Consider the following 20,997-nt stretch of genomic DNA (forward strand, 5'->3'; position numbering starts at 1 on the left):
CCACATGAGATATCAGGACAAGTGACCAAAAGCTTGGTCAAAGAGGTAGGTTTTACAGAGCGACTTAAAAAGGAAAGAGTACAGGGGTTTAGGGAGGGAATTCCAAAACTTTTAAAGCATTTCCCCCCACCAATTTTTCCCTCCTCCCCCCCTCCCCCTCCGAAGGCCTGCACTCGCCTGGTTCTCAGGATACAAATGGTCCTCCAGTCCCTCACCCAAGTGGCTCTTCTTCACGTCTTGGAAGATTATTGGACCGTGGGGTTTAAACATTACAGCTAAGCGCGGCTTTGTTTGCACCCAGCGTACATATAAAAGATAAAGAACTTGCATTTATATAGCACCTTTCATGACCTCAGGTAGTCCCAAAGCACTTCACAGACAATGAAGTAGTTTTGAAGTATTGTAATGTAGGAAAACGCGGCAGCCAATTTGTGCACAGTAAGCTCCTGCAAATACATGACCAGGTTATTTTAGGTGTTGGTTGAGGGATAAATGTTGGTCAGGAGACTGAAGAACAGCAAGGGAGTTCTCCCCAAATAGTGCAGTGGGGTCTTTTGCATCCACCTGAGAGGACAGAAGGGCCCTCAGTTTAATGTCTCATCTGAAAGACGGCACCTCCGACAGTGCAGCGTTGGCGGTACTGGCACTGGGAGTGTCAGCCTGGCTCACTAGCTCAAATCCTGGGACCTGGGACTTGAACCCACGACCTTCTGACTCAGAAGCAAGAGTGGTAGCGCTGGGCCACGACTGACACCAAATGCAAGCACGTTCCAGCAGGGGGCACTGACAAGTAAACAGGAGCAGGAACAATGGTTGATTTCCCCCTCCCTTGTTCAGGGACACCAAGGCCAGTTCCAGCATCCCAGCTGTTTTTCTGGCTACCTCAGTACAGACCAGGAATGGAAGTCGAGACTTCCTGGTCAGTACGGCCCGTAGTGTCTTGAAGCAACAATTCTGACAGACTCGCATTGATATGACACGTTTGGTGTCCTCGGGATGTCCTTTGCGAAGTGCAGTCACTGTTGTTATGTGGGCAGATGTGCAACCAATTTGCACACAGCAATGAGACGAATGTTTATTCTGCTGATTGAAGGATGAAAGTTGGCCAGGACAAAGAACTCTCTGCTCTCCTTCGAAAAAGTGCGATGGAATCTTTCACGCTTAGCTGAAAGGCGACACCTCAGATAATGCAACACTCCCTCAGTGCTGCACTGCAGCGTCAGCCTGGATTATTTGCTCAAATCCTGGAGTCGGACTTGACCCACAAAATCTTCCAATTCAAAAGCAAGGATACTACCACTGAGCCAAGCTGACACCTGAAACCTATTTCAGTATAATCTCCTTAACAAGTGATTTTTAACTGCTAATTGCACAGAATTTTCTGACATTTATGCAGGATTTTCCGTTTCTACTAATTTAATACTAAATCAAATTTTATTTACGTAGGTGAGATCCAGCAGTTAAAGTCTGGCACAAACTGGCCTTTGGAGTAGCAGCGAGGCCTTCCCATTGCAGTGCTCTAACATAACCCACTTGCAGCGGCTAATTGAGAAAATGCACTCACTCAAAGTAAGCAAGACAAAGGGAAGGAAATGGTTAAAGGCTTCGAGGATTTTAGCAATTCCTTTTCTTTATTATGGTGCAGTGGTTAAACTTTACCTCAAGCCTTCTCACACACTCACTCTATCACACACCAGTTGTGTTTAAGGTTTGGAACAGTTAGGATGAGAAATTGAAATAATTGTTCCAAAGAAGCTTAACAGAGCTGCATAATAAACTGGTGAAGGAGCTACAAAAGGAACACAGTGCACTTCCTTATTAGATCCACCACCTCAAGGCTGAATTGCTGTGAATGGCAATTTAAACAAGGCCTGTGCCTGTTTGTGGTGCACTTTAAATAACGACTGTTTTTTTCCACATCTTCAAGGTTATAAACAAGTAGAGTCAAGACCCCAAGTTGTTTCCAGTGCTGGGGTGTGGGAGAATGGGTGGTGCTGGTTTGCAACCACTCACTTTTTCTGACTTCCTTTGTTCCCTCAAAGTGCCTCTTCCAAGGCCTACGAGAGAGCGCAAGGAATAAGGACAGGTGGTCAGCCATTTTGAATTCCATCAGGCAGGAGGACAGGACGTCTGCTTCTCTTCGGAGGCTAAAATATCTTCGACGGATCTACGTAGCAGGAAAAGAAAAACATCGTGTTGCCCAGCTGTCTGAAGTCTCTTTACACAAACAGCTGTTAAGTCACTGAAGCCCTGGGCTGCTCTGCCAAGATCATATACTGATCAAAACAACCAAGAACTTCAATGCTAACTCAACAAGTTTAAGAAAGGAAACTAAAGACACAAAACTTGGAGCAGAGTGTTGCCACTGCATTTCTTATGTGCCCATTTCATTTCGTTTCTCCTCTCCTCTGTTGAGGGTGCCCTCCCATGTCTTCTCCAATCCTCCATTATTCATGTGCAAGTCCAGGCAGTAAGCGCTGGCAGGTTATTCAACCACGGCGGGAATCACAGCAGAGTCCAATTCCGTCTTCCCCCAATATCTGCAATGGCACATTCTGGATCACAATCAGGTGCAGGAAAACTGGCCTCTCCCTCCCTTAGACCAGGGGAGTGGAGACTCCTCACTGCATTGGCCCAGTGAACTCAGCACAAAGGAGGGATCAAACATGGAATCATCCTGTTCAGTATGGGCTGAATGGCCACTGAGCCATGGGGGGGTACCTATTTAGTTGAAAGTTGTATTATATCAGAGTAGACCGACACCACAATTATTTGTGCCACCTGGGTTGCCATGGCATTTTTTCCCCCATGGGTGAAATGGGTCAGTGAAAGCCCTCAATTTCTGGGGAAAAGCTGACCTTCATGGACAACGTTCTCCTACAAGCAATGAAAGAGGCATCTCGGCTTTGTGCAAGAACTCCTGGGTTTGCCAATGCACAATTCACCCAGAACTCCGAACAGGGAAACAAAAATAACGCAGATAAACCAGTCAGCAGGTTTCTGATGGTCACAGGGAAATACCCTATCTCCACCAAGTAGTTACCCTCAAACCACACCATCTCTGGCCTTGGGAGGGAAATGAAACAGAAAGTCAACAAGGGTTCCCTTTACTGTTCACTTTCCAGTGACCACTGCTAGGAAGTGTGGAGTCGGATAATATCAGTTGTGATGTCTGCACCCCGGCCAGTTTGGAAATCACACGTGAAGAATGGCCACATGCTCACACTTAGAGTAACTGTGAACAGTTCTGATCTCCAGATTACAGAAATGATATAGAAGCACTGGAGAAAGTGCAAAAAAAGATTTACAAGGAATAACCAGAACTGAGAGGATACAGCTATTGGGAAAGATTGAACAGGCAGGGGCTCTTTGCTCGAGAAAAAAGACTGAGAGATGACCTGATGGTGGTCTCGAAGGTTATGAGACAGTTTGATAGGTTAGATGTAGAGAAAATGTTTCCATTTGTGGTGGAGCCCAAAACTAGGGGCCATAAATATAGTCACTAATAAATCCAATAAGGAATTCAGGAGAAACCTCTTTACTCAGAGTAGTGAGAATGTGGAACTTGCTACCACAAGGAGTAGTTGAGGCGAATAGCATTGATGCATTTAAGGGGAAGCTAGATAAACACGAGGGAGAAAGGAATAGACAGATATGGAGATAGTTCAGATGAAGTAAAGCAGAAGGAGGCTCGTGTGGAACATAAACACCGGCATAGGCTTGATGGGCCAAATGGCCTGTTCCTGTGCTGTAAAATTCAATGTAATTCTATGGATGAGACTCTAGAGGGCCCCAGCACTGGTGGGTACTCGACCACAACACAAATCAGTCAGCACTTTCAGAAGTGGGTGAGTGGGTGCTGTGGGGAGACGAGGTTTCACATAAATGAAAACACGACCTGTATAAATTCCCTCTCGCAGGTGTGTTCACACGAAGACAAATGTGTTGTGGAGTGGGGAAGGGGGAAGCATTGGAGACTGTTACACCACCGTCCTTACTCTGTACAGTTGCGCCCCTTAAGACTGCACAATGAACCTCACCAGCTGAGGTTACCGGAGTCAATCATCCAGAAACACAAGGACCTCAACATTCCACCCGCCAGATAATATCCTCCCCTCCCCTCCAGCCCAAGCTGGAAACTTCCCTGCTCTCCTCGGATTCTTGGGTCGGCAAGTACTCTTTAATAGTGGAAAAGAGAAAAAATAAAAATCACATGCACCTTTCCAGGACAGCTGGTGTATGTTAATAAGGATTATTGGACAGAAGTCTGCAGAATAATTGAAAAACATGGCCAAGGTAGAACACACACTACCTCTTTAAATAACATTTTGTACAGCCAAAGGAGTACTTCATGTTTTCATTTTTCTTTTAAAAAGAGCTTAGACTTGGCTGCAAATCATTACGGGCAGCCGTCACCAATTATGTCGAGCCTGTTCAACAAGCTCTCTGTGTGAAGAGCAGGCTGACCAGCAGTTACCCACCCTGCCTGTTATTGGGGGTGGGGGTAAGGGGAGGGAGAAAAGAGAATTGCTACCAGGTTGTGTGAGACAGATAGGCTGGACCCTGGCTCAGTAAGGGCTGGGAGTCGGTTCTTTTGTTAAAAGCCTGTCCAGAGAATCATGCCAGGCAGTCGGAACCAGTGCCAACGATGAACCCTGACCTACCCCCCACCCCCGCAACCCCTCAATTAAATTCCTTGCTTGTTGCAAGTCTGCTGAAAGATTCCTCACTAACAGTCAGGTTAATGCAGCAGCCTATCGGCATATTTCAGGCTAAGTGCTGTTTAAATACACAATACAACCCTGCCAAGAGCAATGAATGTATTATTTACATAAAACAGAATTCCACACTTGCTGTATTTTAATAAGTATTTCACGTATAACAATAGCACTCACGCAAGTAAGTGTCAGTTTAGCATACAGTAAATCCCAGACTATCAGAGCGGCAGTGCTCGATGTAGCAAGTGTTTATTCTGTTTTTAGAACATGACCAGACTATTTTTCTCCTCTTCTATCGCTCTCCCCTTGCGCCCAATGTGATTCTTCAATCCATTTATAGCCCTGAACTCTAACAGCACAGTAGCTCTATGCCAACTGGAAACCCGTGCCCAAACAGGCACATGTCACCACACGAGTGTGTTTTTACATCCTCCCCCAACCAGTCTCTAATTACCAAGTTACACTCAGTTAATGGGGTCATGGCTAATTAGGAAAGCAAGATACTATTTCTGTGCCAATTCTCCCAAAAGCCCCCCCCCCTGAAAGTACTACGACACCCAGAGACCAGGGTCAGTACGGGTTTCTTCTTTCTTTGCCCCAGGGTTTCGCACAGTTGCCAAAATGTTTGTTGGTGCCCTGGACCCTGATTGTTGCTCTTTCCCTGTCTGCTTGACAATCAGTCGAATTTCTTGAGGATCCCTCCGTGGACAGCACAAGAGGACGTCAAAAGATAAATGGATATTGGCAGCTTGTGGCTGGGCCAACAGAAGATACCAGGGTCAATCTCCAGTCAGTCAGCGTTAGCTGGTCTTAGTGAAGAGATGGTTGCGTCACAATGGTGAGGTACAGAGTGGGGGAAGGAGAGGGGGAGGGAGAGGGAGCGGGAGCGCGGGAGAGGGGCCGCGGGAGAGGGGGAAAGGGGGCCCGGGAGCGGGGGAAAGGGGGCCCGGGAGCGGGGGAAAGGGGGCCCGGGAGCGGGGGAAAGGGGGCCCGGGAGCGGGGGAAAGGGGGCCCGGGAGCGGGGGAAAGGGGGCCCGGGAGCGGGGGAAAGGGGGCCCGGGAGCGGGGGAAAGGGGGCCCGGGAGCGGGGGAAAGGGGGAAGAAGGGGAAAGGGAGTGAGGGAGGGGGAGAGAGAATGCAAAAAGAGAGAAAGGAAGATGGAGATAAAGAAAGAAAAAAGGAAAGAAAAATAAATTGGAAAATCTTGGCCTCAACACCCTTGGTCGAATGAGAAGAGTAAGCCGGGGTTCCTCGAAAAAAAAATGACCTTTTATCATATATATGAAACGCCTTGGGTCGTTTTACTACGTTAGAGGTGCTATATAAATGAAAGTTGAGATTATATATATCCTTATGTATAATATATATAGACACAGACACACATGATACGTGTCGGGGTGGGGGCGGGAAGGAGGGACTATTGGGCCCAGCTGTGGTCAAGCAGCCTGCTGACGCCGAGTGCCTCGACTCACCATAAGTGTCCTCAGGGGTTATTGGAGCATGACCTGTGCCTCTGGGAAGGAGGGGACAAAATAGGGGGCCGGGGGCAAAGGAAAAAAAAAATCAAAAAAGGATAAATGAAAAGGTTATTGCTCAGCCCGGCAATCAAAATCAGCAGATCTGGCTTAGTATTTGCAGCAGGAAAACAGCAAATCAAGAAACATGAATACATTTTTCAGAATGGTTTCTCTCACACTGAAATTCAACTTCCACTGTTAACTGTGGCAGCCCTCAGTGACACCCAGAGCCGTGTAGTGCAATGACACAGACCCCTGCACCTGCTCACTCTCTGAGAGGGCCACATTGAAACCTAATGAAACGTACAGCAGAACCAAGGTCATCGGTAATGACAGGGCTGAAATAATTACAGCAATTCAAAATGGGAACAATACACTTATATTTTAACACACGCTGATAAAAAGACTCAGGAAAGAGATTGCTGCCACTTAACCTCACCTTAAATTTATCTCCCAACCAACATCACTGAAACTGACGGCAATGTGATAGTGACCAGATATTCTATTTGTGGGAGCTTGCTGTGTACAAATTGGCATTTCCTACATTACAACTCTGACAACACTTCAAAAGTACTTCATTGGCTGTAAAGTCCTTTGGGACATCCTGAGATCGTGAAAGGCGCTATATAAATGCAAGTCTTTCTTTCTTTTTAATAAAAGTTCAGCTTTCCCACAAACAGCAATGGGATAATGACCAGATTATCTGTTTTTTAGCGATATTGGTTGAGGGATAATATTGGCCAGGACACCGGGGAGAACTCTCCTGCTCTTCTTCGAAATAGTGCCTCGGGATCTTTTACATCCATCCGAGAGGGCTGACGGGATCTCGGTTTAACGTCTCATCTGAAGGACGGCATCTCCGGCAGTGCAGCACTCCCTCAGTACTGCACTGGAGCGTCAGCCTGGATTTTGTGCTCAAGTCTGCGGAGGGAGAGTTTGTGGCCTGCAGTAATATAAGCACTACCCCACAACACCAAAAAATATATTTTCCTTTGCTCACTAATGTGAGTGCATTTGCAACCAAAGTGAAAATATACTCCCCATAACGTGTATTGGGAAATAATGGGTGTGCTGCCCAGGATATTCCACCCACTGAAATTTATCTATCCATAATAATATTAAAAATCTTACTCTACAACACCACCACTGGCAAAAAGTATAACTACAGTGTGACAAGTTTACATAGGCAGTTTCCAGTTCAAATGTAGACATAGGAATCGTAGAATCTTACAGCACAGAATGGAGGCCATTTGGCCCATCGTGCCTGTGCCGGCTCTTTGAAGGAGCTATACAATTAGTCCCACCCCGCTGCTCTTTCCCCAGAGCCCTGCATAGGAATTTATAGTGGAAATATATAACAAAGACAGGATGACATTAAAATAGCGACTGAATTCTGTTTGCACGCCCTGATCCAATTATATCCCACCCCCTAACCTTGTTTCATCTGAACACTACACTTGGTTTCGACTCTGTGTGCAATGCCACGGGAGGTCAGCTAACAATACATCCTTATTTGGGCATCACCATTCTGACAGCGTCACTAAGTGGAACCTTGCAAGGACGTTTTTATTATAAAACTACCTGTCGCACATGCCAGCCAGGTGGAAGCATTAAACGTGTCTTTTTAATAACTTAGCACTGTCTTCAAAGACAAAGAAAATATGCAGTAAATTTTTAAATAAAGCTGAAAAATAGTTACAAGGTGATGGGTGCAAGGCAAAAAAAAACAAGCTCCTTCACTCAATGAAATAAATTAGCTTAATTCCCAATTCCAATCAACGTGGGGGTGAAAATGGAGTTTCGTCAGTGGCACAAAATGGCTGTTCCGCCACCTATTTTACACCCTGCCCGACTATCTTTACCGCTGAAGTCAATATATATATTAAAAAAAACAGGTGGAGTGCAAGATGGGCGGCTGATTCATTATCCTGCTTTTGCGCTACCATCAAAGGCCAATTTCATTCCCTTTGTAACTATGCAGAGCTTTTTATGCAGCAAAATATCCCACAGTACTTCACCAAAAAGGAAGAGGGGAATTGGGATATCAAGGGGAATTGGGAGTTTGGGGAGGGGGGGGGGTGGGGGGAAGGAGCTGAAGGGAAGGTCCAAATGTTAGGTTTTCACGAGTCTTTTGAAGGTGGAGGGTGATATATCGAGGTGGAGTCAACGCACTAAAAGATGGCGAACTACCGGAGACCCCTGAGGACAGGAGCGATAGACGAGTGGATCCTGGCCCAGGATAGGATGCTGGCCTGAGATTGAGATGAGCTGGAGACCGCCATTTTTAATGAAAATCTGAAGAAAACCTCGTCACATCTCTCAGAAACAACCTGAAGTGCTTCACATACAATGTTATGTTTGCAAACACAGCCGGCCAATTTGCACATAGCATGATCCCACAACCAGCAATTGGATGACCAGTTATCTCTTTATGGGCTGCAGGAGGAATACTGGCCAGGCTACCCTGCTCTTCTTCGAATGGTATTGGGGGATTCCTCACGCCTGCCTGGAGCAGCAAATACAACCTTGGTTTAACATCTCATCCAAAGGATAGCACCTCCAGCAATGCATCATACCCTCAGTACTGCACTGGAGCTTCAGCCCAGTTTATGCCAATTCCTTATAAGGGTTGCCAACCCTCCAGGATTGTCCTGGAGTCTCCGAGAATTAAAGATTATTCTCCTGGACACTGCTTCCAGCAAACCTGGAGAAAAATTATAAGGGCACTAAAGAAAATGTGTTTTGATAAAAAATTTCTTTCAACACTTTCATTTATTAGTTATAAAATATTAGAGATGGGGGGGGGGGGGGCGGGCAGGGCAGTTTGTTTGACAGACAGTAAAGAATCATCCCAATTGGATAATGGGGGTCTGCTCACTTTCTGATTGGCGGGGGACAGCGATGTGCCAAGTGGAGGGTTTGTGTCGGGCGGCCAATGGCGGGAGCATGGGGGGGAAGGGCAGTTGGAGGGTCATGTGACAATACCTCCAGGAATATTTCCAACTCGAGTTGGCAACCCTGGTCCTGGAGTGGGGTTTGAACCCATGAACCTCTGATTTGGAGGTGAGCGTTCTACCAACCGAGCCAAGCTGTTGTAGTGATTACAGCAGGTCCAGTCAAACTGCTGGAACCCAGCACAGCCTTATCTAGACACCACCACATTAAGGCAGCTTTTGGCTGTTGGCCTCAAGTCAAATTCCCAGGACTCCCTCAGCAATTCCACATCCTTGTCAACATTTCCAAAAAGAATCCATTTTACAATTCACCACACCACCGACGGCTGTCTGTGGAACTGCTGGAATTTCAGGAGCAATTCTAGACACATAACTTTTGTAAACATCTGTCGGCAATGAAGTGCAGAATGTGTTCTTCAGTGATGTAGCGAGGTTACAATCGTAACACTGTCAAGTGAATCACAGGTTAGTACTTGCCAAGTACCTCTGGGGCTCCTGTAACGGGTTAGCAGATTTTACCTGACTATTTCAGGGCTCCAGCAGAAAAATTCTATTTAAAGCAGCTTTTCTATTGGCCTTGTGCTGTGTCAGTGCTAAAAGTAAGCTTGCCAGATACGTTATTTTTTTGATATAAACTGGCTGCCGCCAGTTATTGCAGTGCTGCGACACAAACACAGCACAAAATTAACATTAAAAGCAGCTCACGTGCCAGAGGAAGCCCTTGCAGCCTGTTTGGTGTTCACTCTGGAAATATGCTGCCCTAAGAAAGAATACTTAAGGGAGGACTGTCCTCTGGTGAAGAGGCTTTGACGAGGGGTTACCAGATTAGTCAATAGGTTGCACAGCCGCACAGGATGAGGTGTACTGTTGACTGCAGTGGAAACATCCCCAGAGACAATATGGTGGATGCGGATCAGAGCTCGCTGCCAGTGCACACCGCCCACCTGTACAATTAGCCCAGGTACAGTGAGGTGGTTTAAGCCAACTGTGTATAAATTAGCTCAAGGCTGGTGGGTGGTGGGGGTGGGGGGAGGAAAGAGTGAGTGAGAGAGAGAGAGTGAAAGAAAGAAAGAGAGAGAGAGAGAGTGAAAGAAAGAAAGAAAGAGAGAGAGAGAGTGAAAGAAAGAAAGAGAGAGAGAGAGTGAAAGAAAGAAAGAGAGAGAGAGTGAAAGAAAGAAAGAGAGAGAGAGAGTGAAAGAAAGTGAGTGAGTGAGTGAGTGAGTGTGAGTGAGAAAGAGAGAGAGAGAGAGAGAGAGAAAGAAAGAGAATCAGACCGCCTTATCAGAAAATCTTAAAAGCTTTACACACAATTAGACAGAGTAGTAATAGCACTGATGGAGGACATGACAACTGAGAAGATGGCAACCCTTTGAGATTTTAGAAGTTAGCTTCCAGATGGTCTGTTCCAAGGCCTGCTGAACACTGCACTTCAGTGTAATTACAATAGAAATGGCATTGGGTTCTCACTGCTGCTGTGAGAGGTTTGCACCATCAAGGTAATGACTCGAATTGTGGATTCAAATAAGGTCAGAGAGAGTAAACCAGAAAGACAGCGCTTCAGAGGGGCTCATCACTGGAACAATGACTTGAGACAAGCACCATCTGACTGCTCTCATCTTCAGATCTTCAGCACCCTTGCTCTCAGATATGGAATTCATGGAGGTCGCGGAGTCGCGATTCACCCACCCTCTTAAAAAACAATTAAATGAAATGGCTGAGATTTCGAGCCCCATTTCAATACTTGAGCAAATAATCCAGGCCGAGGGAGTGCTGACCTTCAGATGAGACGTCAAATCGAGGGTCCAATCTGCCTATTCAGCTCGGCATCAAAAAAATCTCATGCAATTATTTGAATTTGAGCAAGAAGCTCTCCTCCTTCAATCAACGTCACCAATAATGAATTAACTGGTCATTCTGTGGCATCTTGTTTGCAAAATGGTTGCTGTATCTGCCTACATAACAGTCACTACATAAAATCAAGTCTTTCTTCGGGTTCAGCAAACGGACTCTGTCATGTGCCTCTCCCAAACTTAAGAATAGTCTGTGCATATGCTCCCAATACCAACATATCACAAATTAATCGTCAAGCCACTTCTGTGCTCCTGCACGCATGACAACCTGTGGGTTTTTAAACAAATAATTATGTACAGGAGCAGCTCACTGTCCTGTCCTGTTCTATTATACATAGTCCTTTCCATCCTCAGCTCTCTTCCCTACTCCCCAACTCCAAAAAGGAAGGAAAAAAGGCATAAAACCACCTTTGCCTTGTGTTTCCAGTGACTAGCAAGTCTGACCCGTCTTTAGATACATGCTCTTGTTTTAACCCTAGTCACAGCAGCCACTCGCATTCTGGCTCTAACAGTGAACGTTCTGAGTACAGGGGCCAGGGCGAGAGAACTATACATTGGTTCACAGTCAAAATAAACCCCTCAGCATTATAACACCATCGAACTGGAAACTACACTTTTGGGGCTTGGCTGTTGGGAATGCTCTGGGCAATTCCGTCACTTTGCGCTCCTGTTCACAGCAGGTAAACCCAAACCTTCTTTAAATAAATAGAAAGAAAACAAATCTAGACATAAAGCTGATATGTTTTATTCTGATCCCTAATGGGCTACAGCACACATAACTATCTCAAGTGGGCAATATTCTTCAGCGGCTGATAGGACAGATCGCTACAAGTAACAAATTGCAGGCTGTTAAAAGGACTTTAGTTTTCGAAACATCCACAGATACGGCAAATATACTGGATTCCACCTTTGTGCAGGTCAAAGCAAAGTAAAAGAAAAAGCTTCTTTGATAGTTTACCATGATCGAGGTCATTAGCAATTACAATTATAGTAAAAGCCCATTTTATATAGCACCTTACCACATCTCTCAGAATGACTCAAAGCACTTCAAATAGTTACATACTTTGAAGTGCAATGACTGTAGATATGTGGGTAAGTGTGGCTGCCATTTTGCACACAGCAAGATCCCACAAATGACAATGAGCTAAATGACCAGTATTTTTTTTTGGTTTGTTGACAGGGAAATGTTGGCCAGGACTTTGGGAGAACTCCATATTTGAATAGTTCCATGGGATCTTTAACATCCACCTGAACAGGCAGACAGGATCTTGCTTTAATGTCTCATCTGAAAGATGGCCTTGTTTTGACGTCTTATCCCAAGGACAATAATAGAAAAAAAAAAGGGTTATCAGGGATTTAACACCTCACATGGTATCAGTGGACCAATTACAATTAGCCTCACCACACAAAAGTCCATCTTCTTTCACACACTATACATTTCCCACTTCTGACACACTCCAAAAGTAAATCTCCAAGCGTGTTAAGTTTACCTCCCCAAGCAGGGATGGGGGGGGGGTCAAACAGCCTTGCAATCTCTTGGCAGCCAGTTACAGAGTGACAGTGGTGGAAGCTGGAAAATGGCACATAGTGATATTTGAAGCGAAGGAGACAGGCCAAGGAATCGAGCTTGTACTACATGCCAAAACCCTCATCAAGCCAATCATGGCTCCAACACTCCAAGTATCTTTACCATCACCAGTGCCCTAGCGCATTAATAATCCAAGTCCTGGTGAAAAAAGGAATAAAGTAACAGGAACATTCTAAAACCACAGAGTTCTGTGGATACCGCCAATTGGAAATTTATTTTCTGTATGAGGCAGGTCTGCAGAAAGTCCGATGGACCAATGGAAAACATAGTCCGCTGCACCATTACAGTGCCAGCATTTTTGCCAGTAGGGGTCACTATAGTATCTACGTGGCTTAGTAGCACTTCCCACTGGTAGAAATGGAGTAATACAACTGTACAATGTTGAATGGGGCTGTACATTTGGTCTCAAGATCTGAAGATTTTGAAACTACAAAAAGCTCTGAAATCTATATCTCCATCAACGCACTCTTAATTGCAGCAGCAACATTTAAAGACAATACCTTGTAACAAATTAAACATTATTGGGGTGGTTTTTCTGGCATCTTCCAGTATTTTGTTGTATATAATCTTCCAGGATCTTACGGGTACATACAAGGAGCGAAACAGAGATTGGAATTAATGGCGTGCTGCTCAGCCAGAGAAAGCAGGAAGGTTCTACGTTTGTTTCCTGATCTGTGTTGAGTTACTTAGAGGATCTCAGCCAGGCTAAAAATCAGCTCGGGATCCCACTCTTGACCATGATCCAGCGATCACCATCTGGAAAGAAAGTCTGTGGACATCGGCTTGGGACAGGACCAGATTTGCCTGCGACGCCTCTCCATGATTGTATGGCCTGCTGACTCAGTGTCTTGGCTCAAAACATGAATAGTCACTTGGGTGAGGTCGTAGAAGCACCCAGTGCCCATGCAACCAGACCACAGCACAAGTCAGCACCTCCAGTAGAAGACAAAAAGGAGGCAAATCATTTTAATACACATGGGAGGAACATCAGCAATCAACTCAAGTGGGTGCCCAAGTGTACCACCCAAGTGTACCACCCAAGTGTACCACCCAAGTGTACCACCCAAGTGTACCACCCATGTGCGTCCCTGCTTTATTCTCACTCTTTCAGTGAAAGTGCCCCTAGTGATTCAAGGGGTAAATGCACCACATTGTAGCATTGAGCCATTCCTATCAGAAAGGCCTACAGTTCCATACTGAGTTAGCCAATCTTAGTCAATGTGGCGGTGGCGATTGTTACAATTGATCTCAGCATTCCTTGGTGAGGGCGCAAAAAATAAACCCATCACCTGCCCCAATTACCACTCCTGGAACAATGTGTGAACAATGGGTAAGGTAAGATTTGAACTTTCAATGTCCAAGCTCACACATATAGAGTGGAGGAATTATTGATGGGTTCCTTTCTTCACCAGTTCTACCCACCAACTCTCTTCCTCTCATCTCCTGAAGGCGTTAACTCCTTGATGGGTAAAATTCCACATGTGCTGGTTGCTTTCCAGTTCCTCACCCAAATGGCCATTATTCATAAGAGCATTCTCACTGAGTGTCAGCTTTTCAATTGCAGGGTTAAAGCAGGCAAGCCCAAATCCTGTCCTCACCAGTGATCCACACCCACATTCACTTCCAGCAAAGGTGCTGGATAATGATCAGGAATGGGAACCCTGGCCAAGTTTTCCCTCTCTTGGGTTACATAGAGTCTACAGCACAGAAACAGACCATTCGGCCTAACCTGTCTATGCTGGCTGGCATTTATCCTCCACACGTGACTCCTCCCACCCTTCTCCATCTAACTCTCAGCATATCCTTCTATTTCTTTCTCCCTCATGTGTTTGTCTAGTTTCCCTGAAAAGCATCATACTATTTGCCTCAACATCTCATTGTGGTAGCGCATTCTACATTCTTACCACTCTTTGGGTAAAGAAGTTTCTCCTGAATTCCCCATTGGATTTATTAGTGACTATCTTATAGTTATGACCCATAGTTTTGGACAACCCCACAAGTGGAAACATTTTCTCTACATCTACCCTATCAAATCCTTTCATTATCTTAAAGAACTTTATCAGGTCACCCCTCAGCCTTTTCTTTTCTAGAGAAAAGAGCCCAACGTGTTCTGATAAGTATATCCTCTCAGTTCTGGTATCATCCTTGTGAATCTTTTTTGCACATTCCCAATGCCTCTATATCCTTTTTAAAATATGGAGAGCAAAACTGTGCACAGTACTCCAAGTGTGGTCTAACCAAGGTTCGATACAAGTTTAACATAACTTCTCTGCTTTTCATTTCTATCCCTCTAGAAATGAATCCCAATGCTTGTTTGCATTTTTTTTTAAAATGGTCTTATTAACTTGCATCACTACTTTTTAGTGATTTGTGTATCCCTTTGCTCCTCTACCCCATTTAGACTCTTATTATCTAAGCAGTATGTGGCTTCATTCTTTCTACCAAAATGCACCACCTCACAGTTATCTATTTTGAAATTCATTTGCCAATTGCATGCCCATTCTGCAAGTTTATTGATGTCTTCCTTTATTTTGTCACATTCTTCTTTTGTGCTAACTACACCTCCCAACTTGGTGTCATGTGCAAATTTTGAAATTGTACTTCCGATTAACGAGTCCAAATTGTTAATGTAAATTGTGAACAACAGTGGTCCCAGCACCGATCCCTGTGGAACACCACTTCCCACCTTTTGCAAGTCTGAGTAGCTACCCTTAACCCCAACTCTCTGTTTTCCATTTTGTTGCCAGCTTGCTATCTATCCTGCTACTTGTACCCTGACTCCACATGCTCTGACCTTATCCATGAGTCTACTATGTGGTACCTTATTGAAGGCCTTTTGAAAATCTAAATATATTACATTTATGACATTACCCTTGTCTACTCTTTGTTACTTCTTCATAGAATTCAATAAGGTTGGTCAAGCATGGCCTTCCCTTTTGAAAGCAGTGCTGACTTCTCTATTGTATTTTCGGTTTCTAGATGTTTTTCCATTACATCTTTGAGTAAGGATTTCATTATCTTTCCTACCACCGACGTTAAGCTAATCTCCCTTTTTAATATAGGAATAACATTAGCTGTCCACCAGTCCTCTGGCACTATTCCCTTTACTAATGAATTTTTATATACATGGATTATTGCCTCTGCTATCTCTTCCCTAACTCTTAATATGCACGGAAGCAATCCATCCGGACCAGGGGTTTTATCCTTTCTAAGTTTGATTAGTTTATCAATTATCATCCCCCGTTCTATCTTAAATATATCTTTTTTGATCTCTTCGTCTAATGTCATACCCACCTGGTTAGTCTTCCTGGTAAATACTGAGGCAAAGTAACTATTTAATATTTCTGCCATTTCACTGTCATTACCTGTGTGCTCTGTCCCTATCCTGATTTTTCTTTTGTTATTTATGAGTCTATAGAATACTTTACCATTTCTTTTTATATTCCACGATAATTTAATTTCGTAGTTCCTCTTTGCTTTCCTAATTTTTTTTTGATTTTTATCCTAACTTCTTCGTATTCCCTTTTGTCATCCTTTCCTTTTTTGTTGCCTTTTTTGTTTCAATTTTACCCCTCTTTATTCATCCGTGGTCTTTCATTATTGGCTAGCTTGTTCTAGTTTTCTAACGGAATATATTTCTTCTGAACTCCATTGATCACCGTTTTAAATGTTTCCTACTGCTGTTTTATCTCTGTCTGTCAAAGTTTTTTTCCAGTTTATCTTCCCTTGTTCACATCCCCTCAAAATTAGCTTCTTTTCCAATCTACCACTTTGGTCTTTGTCTTAATTATGTCTTTCTCAATCATTATTTTAAACCTCATTATGTTATGATCGCTATTGCCTAGATATTCCTTTACACTTACTTCTCTTATCTGCTCCAGTTCATTTCCCATTACTAGACCCAGCAGTAATTCCTCTCTGGTTGGGCTTCTTATTTACTAGACAAGAAAGGAGTCTTGAACAAACTGTAAAAACTCCATTCCCTTTCCTCCTTTCCCTATCTCTTCTCACCAGTTTATTTGGGGGTAATTGAAATCTCCCATGATTATTATTCTATGTCTTTTACTCATTTCATAGATTTGCCTGCATATTTCTTCCTCCACTTCCCTTCCACTATTAGTTCATCTGCAGAATACCCCTATTAACGTGATCGATCTGTTCTTATCCTTTGTCTCAATCCATATGGATTCTGTTTCTATCTTAATTTTACTTATGTCCATTTTTTTCTACTTCCATTATGTTATCTCTAATTGGTACAGCTATCTTCCTTCCTTATCCTTTCTAAATATATTATACCCTGCAATATTTAACTGCCAGTCCTGCTCTCATGTTTCAGTTATCCCTACTACATCTGGCTCCTCACTACGAATTATTGCCTCCAGTTCCCCCGTTTTGTTCTGGATGCTGTGCATATTGCTGTACAGGCAATTTAATTTGTTTTTATTAATGGTTCCACTCACTTTATTTTTAACAGTCATTTTATACTTATGTTCTGTTCCCTGAGCATTTATGTTACCTTTATTCTTTACTTTGGTCTGACCTTTACTCTCATCTCCTGTTTCTTTTATCTTAAGGCTTATATTATTTTCACCAGATCCCTCCCCCTGTCTTAATAGTTTAAAGTCCTAGCCACAGCCCTATTTATCCTTTCTGCTAGGACTCTAGTCCCATTTTGGTTCAGGTGGAGCCCGTCCCAGTGGAACAGCTCCTTCCTGTCCCAGTACTGGTGCCATGAAATCCTTCCCACACTGTGTCTTTCAGCCACACATTCACCTTCCTGATCTGTCTATCCCGAGATTACCACCCGCGAGGTTCTGTTTTTTTTTAAATTTAGTTCCTAACTTCTGCTGTTCCCTTAGCAGGACCTCCTCCCTTTTCTTCCCTATGTCATTGGTCCCGACATGAACTATGTCAACTGGATCTTCCCCCTCCCTTTCCAAGTTCCTCAGAGATATCCTTTACCCTTGCAACAGGTAGGACACTATCTATCCCCATAATTATAGAAACCCCTATGACTGCAACCTTTCTACTGCTCCTTCCCCCCTTGGACTGCCTCTTCCTCCAGATTGCCATGGTTAGCATTCTGACCATCCTACCCCGCAGTCTTCATCCTTATCCTCGCAGGTAGCAAGTACATTGTACCTGTTGGATAGGACCAGTGTCTGCCGGACCTCCTTCTCTATCTCCCCTTGGTTCCCCCTACCTTGCTGACTGACGGTCACACTCTCCCCTTCCTGCACCCGTACTTCCCTCTGAAGTATGACTGTGCTCTGGAGAAAACTATCCAGAAATTCCTCCCCCTCCCTTATGTGTCGGAGTGTCTCTAACTCGCACTCCAGCTCACGACTCTGAACTGGAGTATCTCAAGGCAGAGACATTTCCTGCAGATATGGCAAACCGGGAGAGTCTCGCTGTTCACAAACGGCTACATATTACTGTCCTGACACACAGCCTGCGCTGCCATCTCTAACCTTTATTTATTCATTAGTTACCACTAATTTATTTCTCGAACTAATAGAATCACTTGATGTCTAGTATTAATTAGCTGATGGATTAGTTTGATTTGAAATTAATTACTCTGATTATTTATGTGTAGCAGATACTTATTTAATGCAATTGGATCCCTTTAATGTTGGTTTCCTCTACTTAGTTTATTTTGTCCCCTTAGATCTAATTAGGCTATTTAGCCTCTTAGGTCAACTTGTTTACCTGAAGGATATTATGCTCTTAATACTTAAGAGGCACTTGTCATAAGCTAATTACCTGTTGTCAGTCAGTCAGTATTTCCGATCAGTGCATCTTAAGAAAGAACAAGAACGAACTTACATTTAAATAGCGGCTTTCACAATCTCAGGACATTCCAAAGCAATTTACAGCCAATTAAGGACTATTGAAGTGTAGTCATTGTTGTAATTCTAGAAACACGGCAGCCAATTTGCGCACAGCAAGGTCTCACAAACAGCAATGAAATAAATGACCAGATCGTCTGTTTCTAGGTGTTGGTTGAAGGATAAAATATTGGCCAGGACAACGGGAGAACTCCTCTGCTCTTCTTCAAATTTGCGTCGTGGGATCTTTTATGTCCACCTGAGGGGGCAGACAGGCCTCGGTTTGACATCTTATTCAAAAGACGGCACCGCTGACAGTGCAACACTCCCTCAGTACTGCACTGTAGCGTCAGCCTAGATTATGTGCTCAAGTTTCTGGAGCGTGGCTTGAACTCATGACCTTCTGACTCAGAGGCAAGAGTGTTACCACTGAGCTAAGGCTGACACAATAAAGATTCAGATGAGGAACCCCACTGAAGAGGCCCTCACTATATCGGAATTGCTTTGAAAGAGAAGTTTTGGAAAGATTCCAGGACCTTTCTTTTCTTAAACAGCTTCTTCCACCAACTCTTCACTTCTCTTTAATGAAAGATAGGTGGCAAGATATGACAGGATGCTCATTCACGCCTTCATTTTAAACAAGGTTCTCACCAAACTGTTAATGAAGTTGATCACTTCAAAGCACGCATACACTACAGGTATGCAACGAAAGGATTGGAATTCAAATGGTGGCTTTACCACAAGCACAGAACATGGACGGGAGGGTTGGATTTCTGCCAAACTTAATCTGCACAGATCAGGGATCATTGCAAATTAATGGAGTGGTTAAATCCCTTTATAAAACACCACCTCTTTGTTTCCACCCACTTCCCTCCAGTGGTTCCTGCACAGCCCTGCAGAGTCCTGTGCAAAAACCTGCTATCACGTGCCAACTATGTGGATTGTTTAAAGTCGTAAGCACAAAGGTCAGACTGTCGAAAATGGCTGCGTGCAAGTAATCTAAAAAAAACACACACACACACACAGGAAGAGTGGTGTCGAAATGCGAACAGGTTGATGGGACGCAGCTGACCCTGGTGGGAGTAACTCACAGGCAGGTTGTGTGGCCAAGCTCTTAATGTACTCTTTTCTTTTTCGTCCTCCATTCTGGTCTCTGGTGAGAGAGAGAGAGAGAGAGAGAGATGTTCGCAAATCCGACACTCCCAACTGCTCAGCCAGCCAGAGTACTACTCTGTAGCAAATGTCACTCGAGCGTAAAATCCCTGACCAGAAATAATCAGACACTGTGTTCCATTCTTTAATCATCTACTGGTAGTCCATTTATAATTTGAAAAAATAAATAAACTGACCCTTGCAACTGGGCCACTTAAAGGGGATGTCTCAGGGAACCGATTTTACTGAAGAATCTGAACTTTTTTTTTTAAAAAGTGTAAACCCACCAATAAGATCTGGGGACTGGGCAGGCCTTGGAAGTACATGGCTAATGAAATTCATCCCCAAATCTAGAAAGAAGGTGCAAAGCAGATAAAACCGCAAGTTCACAGCAGGCAGAATACTAGTTCATACTGTCTGTATATTCAAAGGTTGTAAAATTGTCTGCAGACTTGCCATTTCTAAAAGAAACATTCTACTGTAATGGCCAAAGCCAGCCAAGCAGACCCAGTGGCCCACATGAGTGGGGTTGCCAACTCTGCTTGAACATATTCCTGGAGGTTTCATCACATGACCTCCTGCCTCCAACCGCCCCTCCCAATTGAACGGCCTTTTTCTTCCCCCCCACCCCCCCCCCCCCCCCCCAAAAACTAAAAAACTTAAGTGTCCAATGAAAAAAAATACAAGTTTTGTAACACCCCCAGGAATTTTTGTCCTGGGTTTACTCGCAGCAGCGAATGGAGATTCGTCTTTAATTCCTGGAGCCTCCAGGATAATCCTGGAGGGTTGGCAACCCTGATTTGGAATAGCGTGCGAACACTCATTGTGCAAGCTTGAGGCATGAAGAACGGCCACTTGGCCAAGAGCGCCCAGGGCCTGCGAGACCTCCAACAAAAGTCAGCGCCTTCAGGAGAGGGGACGGGTGAAAAAAAAGGGGACAGAACGGACAAAGGGATGGACCAACAAATAATGTTGTTCAATACGCAGTCCCCAGGAACAGATAATGAAGGGAGTGCTCATTCAAGAAGAACCACCCAAATAATAAATGCACCTCAGTATTTTAAAATAAATCACCGATTTAACAGTGTGCAATAGAAGTTATGACAGGCAACAGACCTCTTTATAAAAGCCCGAGTTTGAAATCTCCACATCCAGAATCTACAGCTTCAGTTTTATTGCTCCTTCTTTGCACTGAATGATGTCAAGGGTTTGGATGGCTAATTAAGAACATGGCTGAGGTTTGATGCAACAGTGGCAGAGGAACAGCCCAGTGGAAAGAGAGAAACAACAGAAGTCTGGCAGTAAAATGGAAGAAACTATTTAAGGATTTAAACCTTTGCTCATTATCATTTTAACAAGAGACCCATTGCATGTTAGAAGTTAAACAGTT

General features: G+C 44.1%; 1 protein-coding gene across 11 annotated transcripts in view; it reads right to left on the reverse strand.

The window, feature by feature from the left end:
- The window catches only part of zmiz1a (zinc finger, MIZ-type containing 1a), a 375,723-nt gene that overhangs the window by 277,320 nt on the left and 77,406 nt on the right, over positions 1-20,997 (reverse strand). Inside the window, exon 1 of one of the 11 annotated variants that reach the window (XM_067972505.1) lies at positions 19,547-19,564. The exons of the other annotated variants lie outside the window; for them this stretch is intronic. The gene's annotated coding sequence lies outside the window, so the exon portion shown is untranslated. Of the gene's footprint in view, positions 1-19,546; positions 19,565-20,997 lie in introns of those variants that run through there. 11 annotated transcript variants of the gene reach the window in all.

Source organism: Heptranchias perlo, chromosome 36, assembly GCF_035084215.1.
Source record: "Heptranchias perlo isolate sHepPer1 chromosome 36, sHepPer1.hap1, whole genome shotgun sequence".
NCBI classification, from domain to species: Eukaryota; Metazoa; Chordata; class Chondrichthyes; order Hexanchiformes; family Hexanchidae; genus Heptranchias; species Heptranchias perlo.